The sequence below is a fragment of the Mustela nigripes genome, chromosome 3 (assembly GCF_022355385.1).
Source record: "Mustela nigripes isolate SB6536 chromosome 3, MUSNIG.SB6536, whole genome shotgun sequence".
Classification (NCBI taxonomy): Eukaryota; Metazoa; Chordata; class Mammalia; order Carnivora; family Mustelidae; genus Mustela; species Mustela nigripes.
Window position 1 is genome coordinate 28,285,760 of NC_081559.1, and position 24,327 is coordinate 28,310,086.

The window sequence follows — 24,327 nt, forward strand, 5'->3', positions numbered from 1 at the left end:
GCACGCCGGGCAAGGCACGTTCAAGGAGAACCTCGGGTTAAGCTATTTGTAGAGGACCTGCTTCTGGGTCTAGGTTGCTGTGTAGCTGAACAGTTCCCTCCTTGGGATCTATTGAAAGTTAGCCCTTGACATAAGGGAGTGGGGGTAGGAAGGAGGCAAAACAAAAGAAAACCAAAATACAGGAAAAACTACAAGAAGACACCATTTATGTAGTAGGGTGGGTCACATGAAAAAGACTGAAAATACAGAGCAACCGGAATGCATACATTGCTGGTGGAAATGCAAAATGGTACATCAGGAAACAGTTTCATAGTTTCCTGTAAAGTGAAACATACTCTTGGAGTGAATTTCTGGGTCATATGCTAATATGCTATATTAGTATATGACCATGCTATATTAGCATATGACCCAGCAGCCCATTCCTGCACGCAAATGTTCATAGCAGCTGTATTTGTAGTAGCAAACACTTGGAAATGACCCAAATATCCAACAACTACTGAGTAAACAAACTGTGACATATCTGTTCAATACTACTTAGGTATAAAAAATAAGTAAACTGGGTGGCCTGGGAGGCTCAATCAGTTAAGCGCCTGACTCTTGACTTTGGCTCAGGTCATGATCTCAGGCGCCTGAGATCAAGCCCCACATAGGCTCTGTGCCCGGTGTCGAGCCTACTTAGGATTCTCTCTCTCCCTCTCCCTCTGCCTCTCCCTGCCCCCTGTCCTGGCATACACACTTACATTCTTTCTCTCTCGCTCTTTCTCAAAATAAAATAAAATAAAATAAAATAAACTGATGCATGCAACAATATGGAGGAATCTTAAGAGCACTGTGCTAAGTCAAAGAAGCCAGAAACAAAGAACTATGTATTTTTTAAAAGATTTTATTTATTTATTCATTTATTTGAGAGAGAGAGCGAGAGAGCTCAAGAAGGAAGAAGGTTAGAGGGAGAAGCAGACTCTTCTCTGAGTGGGGAGCCTGACACGGGGCTCGATTCCAGGACTCCAGGATCATGACCTGAGCTGAAGGCAGCCCCCCAACCAACTGAGCCACCTAGGTGCCCCAGAACTCTATATGTTATGATTCCACTTATATAACATTATAGAAAAGACAAACTGCCTTGTAGCAGTTACAGACTTTGGAAATCGATGGGAAGTGCTGGCCCGAAGGAAGGATGGATGGTGAAGCCAAAAAGAGTAAAATATATTAGAAGATTGACAAATGTGACAGTGAATTCATCGTATGGTCAAAGGTACCCTAACAGTTATAAAGTAATAATTAAATGATTTAGAAACGATTTTTAGTGGTTTTTTCCCCATATAAGGGGAGATGTGTTTTTCCTACACATTTCCTAAAAAATGTGTTTTTCCTACACATTGTCCCTCACTGAAAACAATGAAATAGATAGTACATGGCCAAACAAAAATTTTTGCCAGTTGTCAAAAGAAATTCCCAACACCATTATTTGGTGATTTGTGGCACATCTCCAGATTTCTGGGTTTTCCTTTTCTTTCTTTTGTCTCAATATATATTTCAGGAGCACTTGAGTAGTGCAGTCCATTAATCAGCTGACTCTTGGTTTCGGCTTAGGTCATGATCTCATGGTCGTGGGATCAAGCCCTACATCAGGCTCTACTCTGAGCATGGAGTCCGCTAAAGATTCTTTCCCTCTCTCTCCCCTTCTGTTTCTCCTCCTGTTCTCGTGTGTGTGCTCTCTCTCTCCAAAATAAAATCTTTTTAAAATAAAGATCTATTTTATTCATACCACTCTAAATAAAACTGCTTCCTTTTACTCTAGAATAAAATGGCCTACATTTATACTTACAGATTTCCTACGGATTACATAGCCACGATATATCCCAGAGATGCAGCTGTAAAAAAAAAAAAAAAAAAAAAAAGGAGAGACTTCATAAAATGGAGTCTAGAAGTTCAAACTGCAAATTAGATTTTATTTTATTTATATGAGAAGCCAAATTCAAGACTAGGGTTATCCATCATAGCAATCAACCCGTAGCTAATTAATCCTTCAGAGATATCTGTAATATCTTAAATTCTACGGAGATACCTGTAATATCTCCTTAAAGAGAGTTGTCAACTCCCATCTAACATCTATCTTGACAACTCTCTCTCCTAATACTGGAGATGGTAAACCAACTCCTCAGTATAAAAGATAACATATGTTGGGAGTCAAGAGCAATTTTTAAGGGAGACAGCAATCAAGAATGTTTGCTAATTTAAAATCAATGTGATTGGGGCGCCTGGGTGGCTCAGCGGGTTAAAGCCCCTGCCTTCAGCTCAAGTAATGATCTCAGGGTCCTGGGATTGAGCCCCACATTGGGCTCTCTGCTCAGCAGAGAGCTTGCTTCCCCCTCTCTCTGCCTGCCTCTCTGCCTACTTGTGATCTCTCTCTGTCACATAAATAAAATCTTTTTTAAAAAGTTATTAAAAAAAATCAATGTGATTATTTCAGCCAAGATAAAGTAACATGGACTAGATTTGCCCTCCCCCATGAAACAACGAAAAAATGGACAAAATATGAAATAATGATTTTCAGACACTGGACATCAGGCAGCATATGACAGTGACCTGAGAGATGGGAAACAAAAAATATGATTCTTGTGGTTGCCCAGCTTACTACCTGGAGAGAGTTTCTAGACCAAGGCTCGAGGAACTGGACCCCAGGTGGAGCTTGGCAGAGCCCCTGAGCTAAAGAAGGGGAACTAGGAGCTGGGAGGCCAGGAATTCACAGGTGAATTCCCAAAGAAGAGTACTCCACACAAGAGAGGGACAGGGAGAGGGCTCAGGAGAACTACAGCAGGTCCCTTTTGAGCCTTTGGCTGAATTCTGATCAGCACATGCATGAGAAAAGCCTGGGGGTGACTAAGGGAACAATCCTCAGAACTCATATAGGGACAGGAATAGATTGTGTTCCCCCTAAAGTAGAAAAATGTATAATTCATGGGACTTCAGATGGAACATTCAGAGGGTTTTACCTTGATAGCGGAGAAAAATTAGTCTTAAAGTCTGTTCTAATCCCACCTAACAGAATTTAAAATCTACATGGTTGAAATCATTTATTTCCCTTCTTTGGAGATGGTTAACTTTCCATCTGGTCCCTCAATAAATATTCATTAAGTAACTGTGAAGTTGACTAGAAATGTTTACTTTGTCTAGATTTCGGCATCCAACTCCCCAGTTATACAGATGCAAGGGAAGACATGGATGAGACCATCACAGAAGTGGACTAAGGTGTATCATTTGTTGGGGAGCCAGAATATCCCATCCCCTTCAAGATCCTTCCAGCTGAACTAAGAATCAAGTTGTCATCAGACACAGAAGATCAAACCTAACAGTGTTCATACCGGGAATCCAAACCGTCATGGAAATTCCAAAGACAAGCAGAACGAGATATATACGTCATCCTGAACTAAGGAGAAGGGGGTTGGGGTCTGGGGTTTCAGAGGGAAGAAATGCAGTTCACAGGGCAGTGAGCAGGACAAATGTTGGTAATTGGATATTTTCACTGCCATACAGATGGGTCACTTAGATAAAACTTATCTTGGGTAATAACCATTATTTTGGGAAAGACCCCCAATTTAAATTCTTCTAAGTAGTTCAGGGAAGAGCCAAAGTCCCTGTAGAGCCTGCAGGGTCTTAATTGCCTTCAGCTCCAAATAATCATCATGCCAGAGTGACCCATCTCAGGGGCCCCTGCCCTGGGGCCCTCCACACTCGATTTCTATTTTCTCCTCTATCTTGCCTGTGTTCCATTTAGCAGCAGATGAATCCAGGATAAAACTAAAAAATCAAATGTCCCCCGTAAGTGTTTAGAGCATGCGATGGTGACTCTCATGGCACCTCGGAGGCGGGAGGCTGCTTTAGGATGAAATGGAACATCTCTTTCCCAGTTACTGGCTGTCAGAGACTCATTGAAATGGATGAGGAATGCAAACTTCCTACCTTTTATGAGATGTGTACAGCCACGTAAGTCACTGCCGATGATCTGGGTGATGAATGGAAGGTTTTGTGGTTTGGAGCAACGGCGGCAATGGCAAACAAGTCTTCCCCACAAAGCAGGCGCTCTTGACCCATGGCCGTGTCCACCTGCTGCTGGGTAAGGAGCATTCCTGCTACAGACCAGGGAAGACTGGAGAAAGAAACACAAATCTGTTCAGAGTTGCATTCAGGCTTCTCAACTTGGTCATTGCAAAAAAAAAAAAAAAAAAAAAAGCAGAGAAAGATATTCCTGAACTCGCTGATGGTAATACTGTGCCTTGTCACCGGGGACTCGGAAGAGCCAGCAGAAGCCACAAACCTCTCTGAAGAAACAGTGTACTGAGGAACATAGGAAGAGGTTGCAGAATGTGCTCAACTTTTGGCAAAGAGAATGAAGGAGGACACAGAAAAGCACCAGAACAGGTTGCCGAGAGACGGCGGCTGTCCTCCCTGACGGCTTCTACCTCCAAGTCTGAGTTCAGTCAAAAATGAGATTTTTTTTAAAAAGCATGATTTTATTTATTTATTTGAGAGAGAGAGAGAGAATGAGAAGGGGGAGGGTCAGAGGGAGAACCAGACTCCCCACTGAGCTGGGAGCCCGATGCGGGACTCAATTCCGGGACTCCAGGATCACGACCTGAGCCAAAGCCGAAGCCAAAACGAGCCACCCAGACACCCAAGATTTTTCTTTTTTTTTTTTTAGATTTTATTTATTTATTTGACAGAGAGAAATCACAAGTAGATGGAGAGGCAGGCAGAGAGAGAGGGAAGCAGGCTCCCTGCTGAGCAGAGAGCCCGATGCGGGACTCGATCCCAGGACCCTGAGATCATGACCTGAGCTGAAGGCAGCGGCTTAACCCACTGAGCCACCCAGGTGCCCCAAGATTTTTCTAAAAGTAACAAATAAATAAGATCAGACATCAGATCTCAAAAAAAAAAAAAACCCAAAACAAAACAAATAAAAGTAAACAAAACAACGCCCCAAAACCAAAAAGCATGTATGTGAGGACAGCACCGGAAACTGTTCCCTTCCTCATTTTGAACAGTGTGCCCATTGTTTGGTAGCATCACTGCACTCTTGTTATACAATGATCCACAAAACGTCATTCAGGCATTGCTCCTCCCAGAGACTATGCTGGTGATCTTTCCACCCATGGCATTTGCTCCCCACTCATTGTTGCTGTTCATTAACTGTGAATTTTGAGAAATTCAGTCATATCGGGGCGCCTGGGTGGCTCAGTGGGTTAAATAAAGCCTCTGCCTTCGGCTCAGGTCATGATTCCAGGGTCCTGGGATAGAGCCCCACATCGGGCTCTCTGCTTGGCAGGAGCCTGCTTCCCCGTCTTTCTCTCTGCCTGCCTTTCTGCCTCCTTGTGATCTCTATCTGTCAAATAAATAAATAAAATCTTAAAAAAAAAAAAAAGGAATTCAGTCATATTGTTGGAATTATAAGTTAGTCCTCCAAGGTTGGTCTCATAAAACTTCTGTTGAAATTGTGGGTTTGGAAATGGAAGCTGGTTCTTTGGTTTTATTCTTAACCTCCCATTTATTCTAGTGCATACCCTCTGTCATGGGTCTAGCCAAACCCTCTACCATCCTTCCAATCATCTGCAAATGCTCTAACAAGCTTCTAGACTGAGGAGTTTTGGGGGTACAGATTATATGCACAGGTAGGGGCACAGGCATAGAATCTAGTTTCTCTGTGGAGTGTCACGCCTAATGTCCCACTTAGCTCCTATCTGACTTCAGTACTGGGCTGGGCTGGGTCTCTTTCTCTCTCTCTTTCCTTCCCTTCTTTCCCTTCTTTCTCCCCTCCCTTCCTCCCTCCATAATTATTTTATGGTGGGGAAATTTATGTAACATCAAATTGGCCCCTTTCACCATTTGAAATGTACAACTCCATAGCATTAGACTTTGTTATTAATTTTGTTACATAATTTTGATCGCTACCACTTTGTTACATAATTATGATCACTACCTCCTGCCAAATATTTCATCACCCCCAACAGATGGCTAATGTGGGAGGTTGTTTTTTCCAGAGGGGACTTGCCGCAATTTCTTTGGGAACACATGTAATTAATTAATTCCACAACTGGGCTTGCCATTCTTCCATTAGGAATTGGAGTCTGATTTCCCCCACCAGGAATCTGGGAGAGCATGTCACCCTTCTGACTAAAGAGCAAGGCAAACATCTGAAGCAGGGTAATAAAAGATCAGGCAACTTTTGCCTTATTCTTTGGAACCTTCCTGGTTGCAGCCCTGAGCGGCCAAGGGGTAAGTCCTACTACCCCAAAGCTGCTTTGCTACAAGGAAGCCAAGCCACGCAGAAAAGCCATGTGAGGACAGTCTGCAAGATAATCCTTGCCCCTGAATCATCGGGCAATTCCAGATTCTTCCAGCCCTCGGCCTTTGAATCTCTGACTGAGGTCTCAGACACCATTAAAGAGAAACAAGCCATTCCTGCTGTGCCCACTCCGGACTCCCCTGTCTCACAGGATCCGTGCCCATAACACAGCCGTTGTCAGTTTAAGTCGCTGAGTGTTTGGACAGCTTGTTACACAACGGTAGTGGAAGTCTAATATAAATTGGTTTTAATGCCTAATGCTAGCTATGCTAGGACACGTGAGCTCCATTTACCCTTTCCTGCCTCTTGCATTATTATTGCCATACTGTGACTTACGGGATATACCTAGTCTTGCAGATGACCAAAATATATTTCTCATATACATTTGGTCTTTATCCATGGTTCCTGGCTCACAGTGCTCAAGGCCCGAGGAATTTCCTGAGCAGTAAGAACAATGGGAGAATCTTTTGCTATAATATTTGCTCTCTGGTCCTCAGTTCCTGAAACCACTCCAGAGCTGTAAAGGTGCAATGTGCACCGTGTGGTTGCTTTCGTTCTTTTTAAAAAGATTTTATTTATTTGTTTGACAGAGAGGGAGAGAGTACAAGTAGGGAAAGCAGCAGGCAGAGAGAGAGGGGGAAGCAGCGTCTCCACTAAGCAGGGAGCATGAAGCGGGGCTCCATCCCAGGACACTGCAATCATGACCTGAGCCGAGCGCAGCCAATTAATGACTGAGCCACACAGGTGCCCACGTCTTATGTTTCTAATGAGCCCCTTTCCACCCCAGCTGGGTTTACATTCATAAGGTAACTTTGGAAACACCTAAGAATGGAGGCTAGTTGCTAGGGGAACCAACCATGAATAGAGGATTGGAATTTTCAGTCCCCACCCCTGATTTCCAGGGAGGTTGACTCAATCACCAGCGGCCAATGACTTAATCAACATGCCTCTGTAATGAAGCCTCCAGAAAAACCCCAAAGGATGGAGTTCAGAGAGCTTTCAGTTTAGGGAACCAGAAGGCTTCTGAAACATGCCACCATCCTGGGCCCAAAGTCCATGGGGACTCCTTTGTTCTGGACATTGTCCTATGTTTCTCTTCATCTGGCGGTTGGTTTATCTCCTTTAAACTTCTTTGTAATAAACTAGCATCCTAGTGAATAATTGGGTTTCTTGAGTTCTGGGAACTGCTCCAGCAAATTAATCAAAGCCCAAAACCTGGGACCCTCTGATTTAGAGCAGAGATAACAACCTGCTCTTGGGACAGGCATCTGAAGTCTAAGGATGGGGTCACGGGAACCTCCAAACTGCTGCTGGGTGGTCAGAAGCCCAGATCACCTGGGCTCGAGTTCAGCATCTGCAGGGGTAGGCGGCAGTCTTGTGGGACTGAGCCCCTCACATCTGAAATCTGATGCTGTCCCCCCAGGCCATAGATAGTGTCAGAATCTAGCTGAGCTGTAGGACACCCTGCTGGTGTCCAAGCACTACGTGATGGTGGTCCCTCCCAACTCCCCACCCCACTGACTCATTGGAATTAGGTGAGCAGAACATCTTGTTTAAAATTACATTTTAGGGGCGCCTGCTAGCTCAGATGGTTACGCGTCTGCCTTCGGCTCAGGTCATGATCCTAGTGATCCCAGGGTCCTGGGATAGAGCCCCGCTTCATGCTCCCTGCTCAGCAGGGAGTCTGCTTCTCCCTCTTCATCGGCCTCTCCCCTGCTTGTGCTCTCTCACACTTTCTATCATATAAATAACAATTTAAAAATAAAATAAAATTACATTTTAATTCTATATATATCATAAGACTGCTGAAAGCAATACTCTGCTTTTTGGAGGCTTTTCTTCTTTGTTTTTCAATCTCTCACTTTGCCACCTTAGAATCTGGCAAATATCCCCAGAGAGAAACTAGCTGTGTGCTGGGAGTCCCCTCTAAGTTCTGCCAACATTCTTTCTAGTTTCTCTGTCCCGCCTAAGTGGCTCTCCTTGAAATTAAAGCCTGGACTTTCAACCTCCAGCCTGTTTCGAGAATTTCCAAATGCTCCCAGCATGAAAATACCTATAGGGATCAGCTAGACATTCTTTCCCTCAGTGGCTTCATCCCTCTGGACCTGCTACCCGAAATGTGGTCTGCAGGCCAGAGGTCTTGTGGTGACCTGGGAGCTTGTTAGAGTTGGAGAATTCTGGCCCTCCTCCAGACCTCCTGAATCAAAACTTCCTATCCATGGTGAACAGAGCCCTGGCTTTAGATTAAACACAACACCCTGATAAATTACAATAATGGTAATCATTACTCGAGTGATGAACTTTACTTATATTATCTTTCATCCTCACAACAGCCCTGTAAATTTGGTATGCACTATTCTTATTTAATTCTTGAGAACTGAGGCTCATTCGAGGGGTTATGTAACTTGCCCAGAGTGTCCTAGCTTGTAAGTAACAAAGCCAGGACTGTGTGTCCATTACAACCCACAGGCTTTACTGCCCTGAATATTTTTATCTTATGACAAAAAATTCATTTAAAAAATTAAGACAGCATCCAGAAAAGTATAAAGAATAAAAGTCACATAAAATTTACCACCATTATTAATTTTGGCATGTATATCTCCAATTGTGTGTGTGTGAGAGAGAGAGAGGGAGGGAGAGTAGAATTGTTGAAATGGTTTTGTAACTTGTTTTTGTTTCTTCTTCATGAAACATTGTGAGCATTTTAATACAACCCTTGCTCTTTTCGCCATATCATGCTACCTCTTGTTTCAATAAACTCTTTTGTGTCAGGGTTGGGAGCCCCATTCAAGTGTCAGAATATAACACTCCCAGTGGCTCCCTTTTGCGTGGGGGGCCCTCCCCCAAGAAGGGAGCAGAGGCTGGAGTGTTTCATCTCCTTCCTTTTTGGGAAAGACCTGCCACCAGAGAAGAAAATAGTCATTTATTTGTTGCAAAAAATTTCAAGTTTAGATGTGTGATGAAATATTTAGAAAAAAACATATTTGGCTCCTGAGAGCCAGAATGTCCTGCTCTGAAGAGCCGACAAGTTCCTTGAGGTGGCAGAAAGGGAGGCACTGGCAAGGAGGTCTGGTGGAAGGAAGTCAGTACAGAGCATTGTAGAAAGTAAGATGGAGTCGCTCGCGTCAAGCAGAGGCCTGAGTCCAGCAGTGGTGCGGCAGCTGAGGGCACTGTGGTTCAGACCAGCTCTGGCGGAGAGCCGTCCCTGCTGACAACACACCCACAACTGAGAAGGGGCCGAAACAGAGCAGGTCTGCAAAGGCCAGACGCTGACTAAATCTATGTCTGACCACATCAGGAAGGCATCTGCAGCCAAAGGCTGTGCCCCACTGAACTCTGAACAGAACCGAGATCCTCCACGGCTTGGACACAATAAGCAGCAAGTGAGAGCGGACCTGCTGCACCTTGGCCTTGTATCAGGCCTTATCTCAGGGGCGGCTCAGACCCGCTGCACTTCTGATTCATTAACTTCCTACACCTAATCTATCTTGTTTGTTGTGTGAGTTGCTTGGTACCTTGCACGACTTTTTTTTTTTTTTTAAAGGAGGCTCCACACCCATGGTGGGGCTTGAACTCGTGATCCTGAGATCAAGAACTGAGCTAAGATCAAGAGTCAAGCACTTGGGGTGCATGGGTGGCTCAGGAAGTTGAGCATCTGCTTTGGGCTCAGGTCATGATCTCAGGCGGGGGAGGGGGTTAGTCCTGGTATCAAGCCCCGGATCTGGCTCCCTGCTCAGCACGGAGTCTGCTTCTCCCTCTTCCTCTGCCCCCACCCCCCACCCCCCAGGCTTGAGATCTTCCTTTCTCTCTCTCTCTCAGGTGAATAAATGAATAAGTAAAATCCTTAAGAAAAAAAAAAAAAAGAAGTCAGGCACTTAACCAGCTGAGCCACCCAGGTGCCCCTCTTTGTGTAACTTCCTAGAAATCAAATTAAGCACGTGGTGAGATGCCATTGGTTTGGAATCCTGAACGTGCTAATCATGTTACCCTTCCTTTGTGACTGAATGACACTGACATAGTGGAAAGACACAGCTCATGTGCAGGTCTACACAGCGTGCTCACAATCGTTCACAAGCGTTCATAATCACTGCAACTCCACTTTTGGAATTCTGGGCTCTGATTTTATTAGCTATATGACTCGGGAAGATTCTTTTTAATCTCTACCCCTCTGCTTTCTAAAATATTAGGATAAGACTACAAACTGTAGTGTTGATGGGGGAATCAAATGAATTTAGAATACAGCCCAGACTGAACAGAAAAGTATCAGAACAGTGCCTGGCATGTAGCAAGCCCTTGAATGTTAATTCTTCCTCCTTCTCCCTTCTCTTTCTTCCTCCTCCTTCTAGGCTGATGTGTATCTTGAAATCAGGGCCCGTGTCCTGTACTCTTCCTCTGCCAGTGATTTTGAGAATCAGAGAACAGAAAAGACCTGTATCAGCTTCTTGGAAATGAAGTCCCCGAGATTCGCTCATGCCCCATTCAAGGCCCCCTGAGATATGTAGGCAGGGGGCCTGAGACAACCTCAAGGTTCTCCTGGCCCTGAGTTTAGGAAGAGCCAGATGCTCCCAGGAGACCATGAAGGATGTGGAAGTAGGAGAGAGGGGTGTGTGTGTGTGTGTGTGTGTGTGTGTGTGCGCGCGCGCGCGCGCGTGTGTGTTGGGTGGGGAAAGAGCGAGTGGGAGCCACATCTAGGAGCCCTTCAGTCAGGAATAGGGGCCAGGTTTGTGGCCAGGCAGAAGTGAGGGTATTTTAGGAAATGGCAGCAGGAGCCAAGAGCAGCTGAAGACCAAGTCCGGATCCTCACAGGCACTGGGCACAATGTCATTCCTTAAAATTAGACCCAGCCGCAGGGTACATACTGCAATTCTGACACGAACTCCTGACGTTAACCCAGACTGTATCGGTTAAGGTACTCATCCCCAGTGAGACAGTCCTCACTTCTCATGCCAGCTGTTAGTTTGGGGCTCCCCAAGCTACCTATGCTTCTGACCAATGGGCTATCATTCAGGGGTTCCCACAACTTTATGAGGCTTGATGATTCACCAGGATGATTCACAGAACTTGGGAAAGATCTATACATAAAATTAGAGTTTTACTGGGGGACCTGGGTGGCTGACTCTTGATTTTGGTTCAAGTCACGATCTCAGGGTCCTGGAATTGAGCACCAGGTTGGGCTCCACGCTCAACAGGGAATCTGCTTGAGGATTCTCTCTTTCCCTCTCCTCCTGTCCCTCCCTCCCCGAGACCACAACTATCTCCCCAGGGGTCCCACCTTCTTACTGACCATTACCCAGCTCTGATTATCAGTAGAAATGTTCATACAACTTAGTCCTTCTCCTCTTACTGCAAACCTGGCGGAAAGAACATGAAGTTCAGTGCCTGAGTTCTGGGGTTTGTTCCAAGTCTGTAGTTACCTCTCTGAACTTCAAGTGTAATGACCTCTAACTATTCCAGGAGGCTGTGGTATTCACATACATTGTCGTGAGTAGGAAGTCTTTTTTTTTTTTTTAAAGATTTTATTTATTCATTTTACAGAGATCACAAGTAGGCAGAGAGGCAGGCAGAGAGAGAGAGAGAGAGAGGAGGAAGCAGGCTCCCTGCCAAGCAGAGAGCTCGATGTGGGGCTCGATCTCAGGACTCTGGGATCATGACCTGAGCGGAAGGCAGAGGCTTTAACCTACTGAGCCACCCAGGCGCCCCATGAGTAGGAAGTCTTTTAAAAAAGAGGCAACAGGGCACCTGGCTGGTCAGATGGTTAAGCAGTTGCCTTCGACTCAGGTCATGATCCCAGGGTCCTGGGATCGAGTCCTTCATCCGGCTCCCTGTTCAGTAGGAAGCCTGCTTCTCCCTCTCCCACTCCCCCTTCATGTATTCCCTCTTTCACTCTCTCTCTCTCTGTGTTAAATAAATAAATATAATCTAAAAAAAAAAATGCGGTTTAGACTGCACCATCTCTAAGGGGAAGAAAAGTAATTTGTCTCAGGTGAGATGCTCTGTCTTAGAGGTCAGCCAGTAGAGAAACCATCCCAGTAGCGCTGTGCCATGCTCATGGGCAGGAATATTGTGAATAAGACAGGAACTGGAGGTTCTTCCTTCACGCTCCCCCAGGAGCTGGGTGCCCACCCCCTCCTGCACCTGGTGTGGCCACTGACTGCATCTCAGAGTTGAATGAAACCACCAAACCAGGACTCAGAACTTTATCCGAAGAAAAGAATCCAGGCTCCTTGGGAAAGAAGTGGGGAAGTAGAGGGAAGTAGAGTCTCTCTACTTTGAGACTTGAAGAGCATGCAGGCAGGACAAGCAACAAACCCAGTTCTGGAGAAGCCAGTTAGAAAGCTGTTCGAGGGTGCCTGGGTGGCTCAGTGGGTTAAGCCTCTGCCTTCCGCTCAGGTCATGACCTCAAGTTCCTGGGATCAAGCCCAGCATGAGGCTCTCTGCTCAGCGGGGAGCCTGCTTCTCCCCACCTCTCTCTGCCTGCCTCTCTGCCTACTTGTGATCTCTGTCTGTCAAATAAATAAATAAATAATCTTTTTTTTTTTTTTTTAAAGATTTTATTTATTTATTTGACAGACAGAGATGACAAGTAGGCAGAGAGGCAGGCAGGCAGAGAGAGAGGAGGAAGCAGGCTCCTTGCTGAGCAGAAAGCCCGATGCGGGACCCGATCCCAGGAACCTGGGATCATGACCTGAGCTGAAGGCAGAGGCTTTAACCCACTGAGCCACCCAGGCGCCCTAAATAATCTTTAAAAAAAAAAAAAAGGAAGAAAGAAAGAAAGCTGCTCTAGAAGCATCTGAATCACAGGGTCCTGAATGTCTAGGCTACCAGCTGCCCACCCTTGGGCAACTTGAGGGAGAACATTTGCTTCTGTGTAGAAATGTGTAGTTCTGTGAACTGCGTAGCAGTTCCCTTCTGGAAATGTCCTTTTGCTCAAGGAACATAGACTGCCTGCTCTGTTGGGCTTGTGAACGCTGAAGAGACGGAGCGGCACAACATGGAAGGGTGTGTCCCTTCCCACCTCCTCCCGGGCTCCAGTGAAGATGAAGGGTCACCCCTGGGCGAACTGTAACCCTGAGCTGCAGGTGGTCATTGCGATCTCAGAGGACGACCCGGGGACAGCGCCTGAAAGCTACAAGGCACCGAAGCCCTGTTCTGCTGTGAAATGGAAGATCAAATCTGCTGAGTCTTATAAGTTAAAGGCTCCTGCTGCCAGATGCAAGATGGGGGCACTCGGCATACTCCCGAGCTATTGTATAAAAAAAAGATGTTGGAAATAATTAGACGTTATTTAATTTAATGATGCTGGAATAATTAGATATGTTAACACCTTAGTTCGCACCACAAATGAAAACTAATTCCAGATGGATTGGATTGCTCATTGTGAGAAAAAAATAATATGGCATATAAAAAACAAAACTATTAAATATAGAGTAAAATATATGAACTTTTTTTCTGCTAACACTCTTGGGGTAGTCCCAAGCAAGATATGAAACCAAGAGGTCATAAAAGGAAAAAAAAAATGCCAGGCTGGACCACACAGAAATGAACAAAAGATACCTTACATGCAACCAAGATAGAAGGAACAGATGACCAGGAGGAAACACTTATAATATATAACAGAAAAAGGTTAATCTCCCTAAATAGGAAAAGAACACCACACTAATAAGAAAGACAACAACAACAACAACAACAAACACAACAAAAACCAAAAACAAAACAAAACAAAAACCCAACAGGAAAAAGATCAAAGGATATAATTAAGGACTTCAGAGAAAAATAGAAATGGTCAATAAGAATATATATTTTAGAAACCCTGAGACCTTATAATATTTAAAGGAATTCACATTAAAGAATCAATATGACTCTTTTCACCTATAGGTGAAAAAGATTTGTAAATCCAGAATAAGGTCTAGAAGAATATGTGCTAAACCCTGAGCAGTGCTTCATTCTGAGGGAATATAATTGACCAAGCAGAGCAGGGATCTTTTATTTTGTTACTTTCTATTCACTGTTCATGTGGTGAGATTATGGGTGATTTTTACCGTGGGGATGTTTTGCTGTACAATTTAATTTCTTTGCAAGCTGTGCAAACATAAATATACTACTTTCGGGGTTTTGGAAAGTTTCTGTTTATTTTAGTTTTCAAAATCACACAAAAAAAGTGTGAGTATATTAGAAGAATCAGGCCAGTTTTTACCTACTCTCATAGCTCATTTTTTTTTTTAGTGCGGGAGGGGCAGGAAGAGAGGGAAAGAGAATCTTAAACAGACTCCAAGACCTTGAGTTCATGACCTGAGCTGAAATGAGGAGTCGGACCTGAGCCTCCCAGGTACCCCTCAGACCATATATTTTTTTTTTAAGATTTTATTTATTTATTTGACAGACAGAGATCACAAGTGGGCAGAGAGGCAGGCAGAGAGAGAGGGAGGAAGCAGGCTCCCTGCTGAGCAGAGAGCCCGATGTGGGGCTTGATCCCAGGACTGTAAAATCACGACCTAAGCCAAAGGCAGAGGCTTTAACCCACTGAGCCACCCAGGCGCCCTGCCTCTCATACCAATTTTTATTCACTCTTTGTCCTTGTACTTAATTCATGGATATCTTTAATTATACATTTTCCCCAACATACTTCTTTCTAGATATCCCCCCCCACAACTGAAAATAGAAAAGAAAAAAAAAAAAACAAAATAATGAAGAAAGGAAAAAAAGAAAAAAGATGGCACCATGTACATACGGATTTAATTATTTTAATATATTATCATTGCTATCAGTAAAGTTTTGGCACTGGTGAGGACCAAAGTCACCAAGATAATAGATAACCAGACAATACTTTGGGAAACAAGTTTTCAGAAAGGTCAAAAAGAAATGTCCTTGCTATGTAACTTTTGAATAAGCCACTTGAAAAGAAGTCAGTATTACATGCACATATTACATAACTTAAAGAATCCAAAAGTGCATGTTGGAAAGTTGTGTCCCTGACACCTTTGCTCCTAAGGCATGTACTATTACAAATAGTGATATCTTGTATATCCTTCCAGAGATGGTCTACCCACGGGCAAACGTTGGCATAATTATAGGGTAGCCCTCCGTAACATGGGTTTGCCTCTTGCTTATTTTACTTGAAAAAATATCTTAGAAATTGTTGTATATCAGTATCTATAACGCTGTATCATGGTTTTCAGTGATATGTAAATGCAAATGATTTCAGTCTGTGGATTAACTATAATTTAGCTCATCATTCCCCTACTGATAGGTGCTTATGTTGTTTTTAATATTTTATCGGTTCAAGAAATGTTGTAATATCCTCCTGTATTTGTAATTTTGCAAATGTGCATGTATATTTGTAGAAGAAATCCCTGCCAGTAGGGTTACTCCTTCATAATGTAGGTGTGTTTTAAATTTTAACTGCTCTGTAGTAATTTCTATTCCTTTGAGTCACAATTAAGAGTCTGTTTCCCTGTATCTTCAGCTACACAGTGATATAAAGCTTTTGACTTTTGCCAAGCTTCTAGGTGAAAAGTGGTCTCTTAGGTAGTTTTGATTTGTCTCTCTTTCATTGCAAGTGAAGTTGAATATTTTTGTATATGTTTAAGGCCACTTATATTTCCTCTCTTCTGAATTGTCCATTTATTATCTCTTAATTTTACTCAATTTCATTTATTTTGTTTTTATAAAAATAATTTTTGCTATTTAAAGATTCTCTTGCTGGGTAAGGGAAAAAAACCCCAGCTACATGGTATTTATGAGAGATACTTCTAAATCAAAATAACTTAGAGTAACTGAAAATAGAGGGATGAATAAAGATATATTGAACACCTGGATAAAAAAATGAAGTAGGAATAACTATATTAAAACAAAACAAACTAAATCCAAAGCAATTTAATATTTCAGATTTATGAGGTGCTATGTATCAAGAATATATAAAAATCATGAATAGTTCATGAATCTAACAACAGATTTCAAAATATAAAACAAAAATGGTTAGAAATATAAGAAAATTTGACAAACTCACAAATATATACTATTTTGGGGATACTTAAATGTACCTCTCAGAAGTTAACAAATCAAGTAGACAAAAGTAAATAAGGTTATAGAAGATCTAAATAATAAAATTAAGTTAATAAACAGAGAATATATCTTTTTAAAAAAACATATGAAATGTTCAGAAAAAGAAACAATTATGAGACTATAAAAGCATTTAGATAATTCAAAAAAGCAGAACATATACACTCTGACCACAATGTAATAGCTATAAATCAATAATAAAAGAATGGGAACTTTCAAAACAGAAAACAGAACTGCAACTATTTATAAGAAAATAAAATCACCTTTCTGTAGGACTCTTCAAGTAAAAAGAGAATCTAAATGGAAATTACAAACATGAATGACAATAAGAGAGAATGTGTACTGAATCTTAATGGAATGGCCTACACAGTAATGTAAAAATGTACAGCATTAAAAGTATTTATCGGAAAATCAGAAAATTTTACTAAGTAGTCAGTTTTTAAAAGGTTTTAAAAAATACAAAATATCAAGAAAATTAATTCAGGGGGAAAGAATAAAGATAAAAGTATACATCAGATTTCTACTTTTTTAAAAAGATTTTATTTGTTTATTTTTATAAGATTTTATTTATTTATTTGACAGATCACAAGTAGGCAGAGAGGCAGGCAGAGAGAGGAGGAAGCAGGCTCCCCGCTGAGCAGAGAGCCTGATGTGGGGCTGGATCCCAGGACCCTGAGGTCATGACCTGAGCCGAAGACAGAGGCTTAACCCACTGAGCCACCCAGGCTCCCTCTACTTCTGTTAATACTGGACTTTCCTTCTAAGGAAAGACAGAAAAGCTGTATGACTACAAATACATCACGCATCTACTTGAAGCATAAGCATCCATAAACACACAAGGTAATAGACAATAGAACCAGAAGACCCAGAGGCAAGTTAGGCATTAGGTACTGCATTCCTATTAATGGTATTTCCCATTTTCTTTTCTTGTTCTTGTTCTTCTTCTTTTTTTTTTTTTTTAACTTTTGTGGGGTTTTTGGTTTGTTTTTCTTTTAAAGATTTTTTTTTTACTTAGAATGTGAGAGAGAGAGAAATCATGAGGGTGGGGGGCGGAGGAGCAGGCTCTCCACTGAGCAGGGAGCCTGATGTGGGACTCAATCCCAGCACCCTGGCATCATAACCTGAGCCAAAGGCAGACTCTTAACCACCTGAGCCACCCAGGTGCCCTCCTGGTTTTGCTAGAGGAAGCTGAGTGGTTTAGCCTCACAGGGCTGAGTGAAGAAATGCTGGCATCTGTCATCTCTTAACCCAACTCTGGGTTGGGATGCCAAAGGCTTAAGAACTGGACTAGACTTGCTTTCTTTCTTTCTTTTTTTCTTTAATTATTTTTTATTTTTTGATGGAGAGAGAGAGATTACAAGTAGGCAGAGAGAAAGGGAGGGAAACAGGCTCCCCAGTGAGCAGGGAGCCTGATGTGGGGGCTCAATTCCATGACCCCAAGACCATGACCTGAGCTGAAGGCAGAGGCTTTAACCCACTGAGCCACCCAGCTGCACCTAGACTTGCTTTCTAAAGAATTGCAGCTTGACTTCAAAGACTCCTACTCTGGGACACCTGGGTGGCTCAGTTGGTTAAGCAGCTGCCTTCAGCTCAGGTCATGATCCCAGCGTCCTGGGATCAGAGTCCCACATCAGGCTCCTTGCTCAGCGGGGAGCCTGCTTCTCCCTCTGCCTCTGCCTACCGTTCTGCCTGCCTGTGCTTGCTCTCTCCCCGCTTCTCTCTCTGATAAATAAATAAAATCTTAAAAAAAAAAAAAAAAAAAAGACTCCCACTCTGGAAATTGAATTAGGCTGATCCTAGATTGCTTGTGCCTTCAGGCAACTATCAGAAACAAAAGTAAATTTTGCCTGAGGCAAATGAAATCATCCTATAGATGAGATCCACCAGAAGCTTAAAGAATGAGTTTTTCTGGCACACAATCAAAAGCAACCAGCCCTGGGGGAAAAAAAAACCCAGCAATACAGCCAAAACCCACTAGAAATAATAGACAATAGAAATAATTTCATGTACAACCCAGATATTGGAGTTATAGCTATAATTCTTAAAACAACTATGTTTACAAAATGTAAGGGGATAATTAAAGATGAAACTAAGAATTCTGACATAAAATAAGAAATATAAAAAGGACATAGATCTGAAAAAAAATCTAATCAAAATTAAAAACTGAAAAATACAGTTGCTAAAATTAAGAATTCAGTGGACAGATTTAATAGAGTTAGACACAACTGAATGTAGAATTAACGAGCTAGAAAAGACAAGAGGATTTTTAAAAATGCAGAAAAGAGGGTAAGAGACAGGAAGGATCTCTTGGAAGGTCTAACACATGTATAATCTGAAGAAGGGGGGTGGAGAAAGAAGAATGGTATAGAAGAAATATTTGAACAGGTATGTCTGAAGAACTCCCAAACTGATGAAAGATTTCCAGTCACAGATTTAAGAAACCCCATGGCCAGGGCACCTGAATGGCTCAGTGGGTTAAAGCCTCTACTTTTGGCTCAGGTCATGACCCCAGGGTCCTGGGATCAAGCCCCGCATTGGGCTCTCTGTTTGGCAGGGAGCCTGCTTCCCTTCCTCTCTCTCTGCGTGTTTCTGCCTACTTGTGACTCTGTCAAATAAATAAAATCTTTAAAAAGAAACCCCATAGCCCCAAATGGCATAAATAAAAACATAAATTCACACCTAGCCTCGTTAACCGACCCTCTCATTGTTGCCCCTTTGAACCTAATACCCCGTGTCTCCCTCTGGCTCCTTATAATTAACCAATTCTTCCAATGTTCTTAGAACAAGATTTACCATCTGTTGTACCCGAGTTTTTGGGTCCAAGAAACCACCAAGGAGCCAACACCGATGCAATCACATGAGGGTTTATTTGACAAGCTTAAGCTTGGGCCCAAGTATACCCGACACAGCAGAGTAGGGACTTGGACCTCAAGCTTAGTTAAGGCAGGGGTATTTATGGGTTCCTGTTACTAAAGCAGGGTGGGGGTTTCTGGAACCAAAGCAGGGTGGGGGTCTCTGGAACTAAAGTAGGGTGGGGGTCTTTAGAACTAAAGTAGGGTGGGGCTTCCTGAAACTAAAGTAAAGTTGGGGAAAGTTCAGCCCTTGGGCACAGGGGTCTGAGATGACTGTACTTATGCTAAGGCTAAACCTGAGGTGGGATGGCCTTAGTTTTTCTCAGCCTCCACATTTCCCCCTCTCAGAGGAACCTAAGGAAGGACCCAATCAGGGGTCCAGGCTGGTTACAGGAACAAGGTGTGGTGGCTGGTATTGCCGTCTGAGTACCATGAGCTTAACTGTACTGACTCTGTCTTTGACAAAAGTAAGCAACATTAGTGGCATACGTGAAAGTGGTGCAGTCTTAGCTTTAGGGTATTGTCCTTGTCGGGCTGACTTTTCCATTCTGGGACGAAGTCCTTGGGAACGGTGTGTGGGTCAGCTGGTTGGACATGGGTGTAGTGGACCCAGGGAGTAATCCCATTGACCTTGGGAGCAGTGGGAGTGGTCAGGATCACGATGTAGGGTCCCTTCCAGTGAGGATCCAAGTTTTCCACTTGGGGGCAGAGCATCCAAACCAAGTCCCTGGGTTGGTAAGGATGTGGTTCTAGCTCCATCTCTGTCTCAGTGTGGGCAGTCCGGATCCCTGCGTGGGCTCTTTTGAACATTATTTCAAATGGGGTCACCTTGTTTAAACAGGGTGTACATGGCGCCCTGAGGAGGGCAAAAGGAAGTAGGTCCACCCATCCACCACCAGTCTCCAGAATTAGCTTTGCCAAGGTCTGTCTCCTTGCCCAGAGCTCTGGGCCCGGTAGGCACAATGTAGCCCCCAACTAGTGTCCATGGCTTGGCCAATGCCTGCGAGACTGAACTCACAAATGCAGGGCTGTTGTTTGATCCAATTGCGAGAAGTAACCCAAACCTCTAGTAGTTTTTTGGCTACCACTCCTGCCATCTCATGTTTTGCAGAAAAAAAGCCTCTACCCAGCCTATGGTCCGTATAGATGTTGGCGATCTTACCCTTGGCCATCTGAAGTGCCTTGGTGAGTGCAATCAGCTCCACTTTTCCCGCCGAGGTTCCATGTGGCAGGGCTGTTGTCCAGAGTTCCTGCTCAGGAGAAACCACCACAGCCCCCGCACAACTCTTTCCATCGACCATGTAGCTACTCCCGTCTGTGAACAGAGTCATCTCCACATCCGGGAGGGGAGTGTCTCTGAGATCCGGCCTTATTCCTGTGACCTGGGTTAGGACCTCTCCGCAGTCATGTGGGTGGTCAGTCAGCTCCTCTGGCAGCAACGTGGCTGGATTTACGCTGGGGGCCAGAAAATCACTTTTGGTTCATTGAGGAGGAGGGCCTGATACCCTGTCACTCGGGCGTTTGTCATCCACTGGTCTGGGTAGAGTCTGGAGAAGGGCCTTGATTGTGTGGGGGGTGTGGTCAAAATGAGATTTTGACCCAAAGTCAATTTACTTATATCCTTAACCAGAAGGGCCATGGCAGCAATTATGTGGAGGCAAGGGGGAACCCAGCTGCTACTGGATCTAGTTTCTTGTTAAGATAGGCTATTGGCCTTTGCCGAGGCCCCAGAGTCTGAGTCACAACTCCTTTGGCCACCTCTGCCTCTTTACCCACATACAAGTGGGAGGGCTCGGTAACATCTGGGATGGCCAATGCTGGGACACTCAGTAAGGCTGTTTGTAATTCCCAAAATGCTTCATATATGTGGGGCTGACTGACTGGCAAAGGCAAGATCATCTAAACGAGTTATCCGGCAACTTCTCTGAAGTTTACCTCAAGTTGTCTAGTTTAGGTAAACAAGCATTTTAAAAACAATTAAATCTAGAATTTAACATCCATTAAGGTGTGTTATTAAAACAATTTTTCTCTCTAGAATAACCCTCATTTCCAGAGATAGTCAAATCAAGACTGATTTATTTGAAAAACAAGTCCAGTTTTAACAAACTTGGCCTAATTATTTACATAAGCTCAGCAAGAACAGTAAGTGTGATCATATAGATCTTTTAGAATCTGCTCTGCTGGAACTTCTTATAAGGAATCTCTAGGTTGAACTTTTAGTAGCCTCTCCAGGCCAGAAGCCAAGCCATGTAGTTGCCATCAGACATGACTGTTTATTTGGGTGAATTCCTCTTCCTGAGGTCCTGCCTCTACCAGGAAGTGATATTCTTTACTCACCTGGGGAGGCTGCTGGGAACTCTGTTAGCAAGGTATCAGGCCAACAGTTCCAAAGGGCTTTATAGCTCCATGTATAAAATCAACCTTAGTTCCTTTAAGCTGTCTGGTCATACCTAAGCCTTTTCAAATATGACATTCCAGTCAAAGCCTTGGTAAAATAACCAGTGTTTCCAATGGTGTCCTGTTACAAGGAGAAAAGATTCTTATTGAACTCATGTAAATGATTGATTGCCATGGAAGAATACTTGCTGAGATCTTTTGGTTTCAGAGATAGAGAGAAAAATTGAATACCTTGATTCGTTTACAAATGAATACTTTTAAATCTCTGTATGTTACAGATAACTAAAGAAAAAGTTTCCCTAGTCTGGAGGAACAAACATTACAGAACCAGTCATGTTTAAAATAAGACAAAACATTAAGTGACACAACATTACAATCTTTCAGTTCCCATGTTACTAATTCTGGTTTAGTCTGAAGGCAGCTTTTACTTCTGTCAATTCTTATCCATTTCAGTTCCAGGATTTTAACATATCAAAGACCTGCATTTGTCCTGAAAGTCTTCCCATATGAATTTCCTTTAAGGTGAGGTCATCTTTCAAGAGAATTAAAACAATTACAAATGACAAAAACTCAGAGTAGATATGGTTAAATATCAAGTGATGACCCTTATCAAAACATTAAAATTTTAGGAAATGTATAGAACCTCTAGAGTAGTTACAGCATTTACCCAAATGTAACCCAAGGTTTATCATTGGTTTAGCAATACTCCCTGAGTAATTCAGCATATCAAGGAAAAGTCAAAGAGATCTCATTTACAATTTTGGGCAGGCAAAGAGAAAACCATTTACATTTTCTTAACAGCAGATCAATTAATCTAAGAAAACTTTGTCCTTTTATTTTTTTTATTTATTTGACAGACAGAGATCACAAGTGGGCAGAGAGGGAGGCAGAGAGGAGAAAGCAGGCTCCCTGCTGAGCAGAGAGCCTGATGTGGGGCTCGATCCCAGGACCCTGAGATCATGACCCGAGCTGAAGGCAGAGGCTTAACCCACTGAGCCACCCAGGTGCCCCTATTTCCATCCGTCTTAGTTACACTTAGCATTTTGTACTTTTAGAAACACCTTAAAAACCTCTAGTTAGTTATTAATCTGTTTTGAATGGTTATAACAGAATTCTTTAGATGTCAATTTATGAATCAGTTAAGCACAAAGCACATTTACTAACAGATTTAAGTATTATTTTCTTTGCTGTAAGAAGTCAAAAGCACAAACCTATGTTCAGTAATCAATGACTTAGCATTTTATCCTCTTTGGAAAAGACGTAAATGTCCAACAAATTTAATTCCATTTGTTATCCAAGCAAAACTTTAAACTTTCAGGTTACCAAAGACTTTGAAAGCGATCTCAGCAATTACCCTTTAAAACTTTGAGACAGACAGTTAACCATCAGTTTGGTCATTTCTTTGCTAACAGATTTTAACAAATAACACGAGCTTATTTGACCTTCAGTAAACTTTGAAGTTTCACATTTACTGCTAGTAACTTAAAAGACGTGTATATCTTAATTAAACCAACAAACTTAACTTAGTTCACATACTGATTTACGTTCCACCTGGGCCCACTCCACTTTGAATTTTTACCTGAGACACGGGTGGGAAGATCTGGATTGGGGAGTGTTTGGTCCAGGGGGTGCTCTTCTTGCTCCTTGACAGTGAAGAACAGAACAAAGTACCACCAGAGTGCAGAGAAACGGTTCCCAGTTCTAGAACTCATCAGCTCCAAGAGAGGAGGAGACGCCATGCTTTCCACCAGCAAGGTTGGGGTGGGGGGTGGCTAGGCAGTCACCGTCCGGCCAGAGAGGGCAAGGAATGTCCCCAAAACCAAAGGTAGTTTCAGCAGCTGCTTGGGCATATTCCTTAAAGTCTCTGTCTTGAGTTAGACTAACCCCAGTTGGCTCCAGTTATAGCCATTAACACACAAAATGAGTGAAGGAGAAGCCCCACATCTATTAGGAGGAACGGAGAGGCGAAAGTCAGTCCCCTTACTCTCTGCTTGCCTCATTTCTCCAAACACAACAACAATGCAACAGACAACAAAAAGACAGGACAAAAACAACCGCAGATCCAGCAGCCCTCCCGGGGCCATCCAGCATTAAAGGATGGCCATTCAGACATGCGGAAAGTCTGAAACTTTCCCTTTCATATGTCCGTGCCCAGGTTATGAGCTCTATCCCTAACATCCGAGAAGTGGTCAATCATCAGAGTCAGAGGAGTTGTCTGCGTCTGTCCCATCACGTCCTCAGTCCACAACAAGACAAATACACTTACGACAATTAACAAGAACACACTCACAAAGACAAACGATCGGGCGCGACCGCGAAGACAAAACTGGAAGGAAGTTAAGGGAGAATCCGGCTGTAATGGCAGCGGGCTCTCTTCACAGATGAGGACCTCGTCCTCTGGGCCCGACCACAACAGCAGCCGAGCCTCCAGACATGGGTCCGACCGCCAACAGCAGCCGAGCCTCCAGATGAGGACCCCGTCCTCCACAGATGAGGACCTCATCCTCCAGGCAGGAGCAAGGGACGTCTCCACAAGTCCCCCGGGTCGACGACCTGCCACGGGTCCGCTTGAGCCAATGTTGACTTCAGATACTCAGATACTTAGACTCGGCCCAACCACGACAGCAGCCGAGCCTCCAGATTGGAATTCCTACAGGTAAAAATGCAGATTGGAGCTCC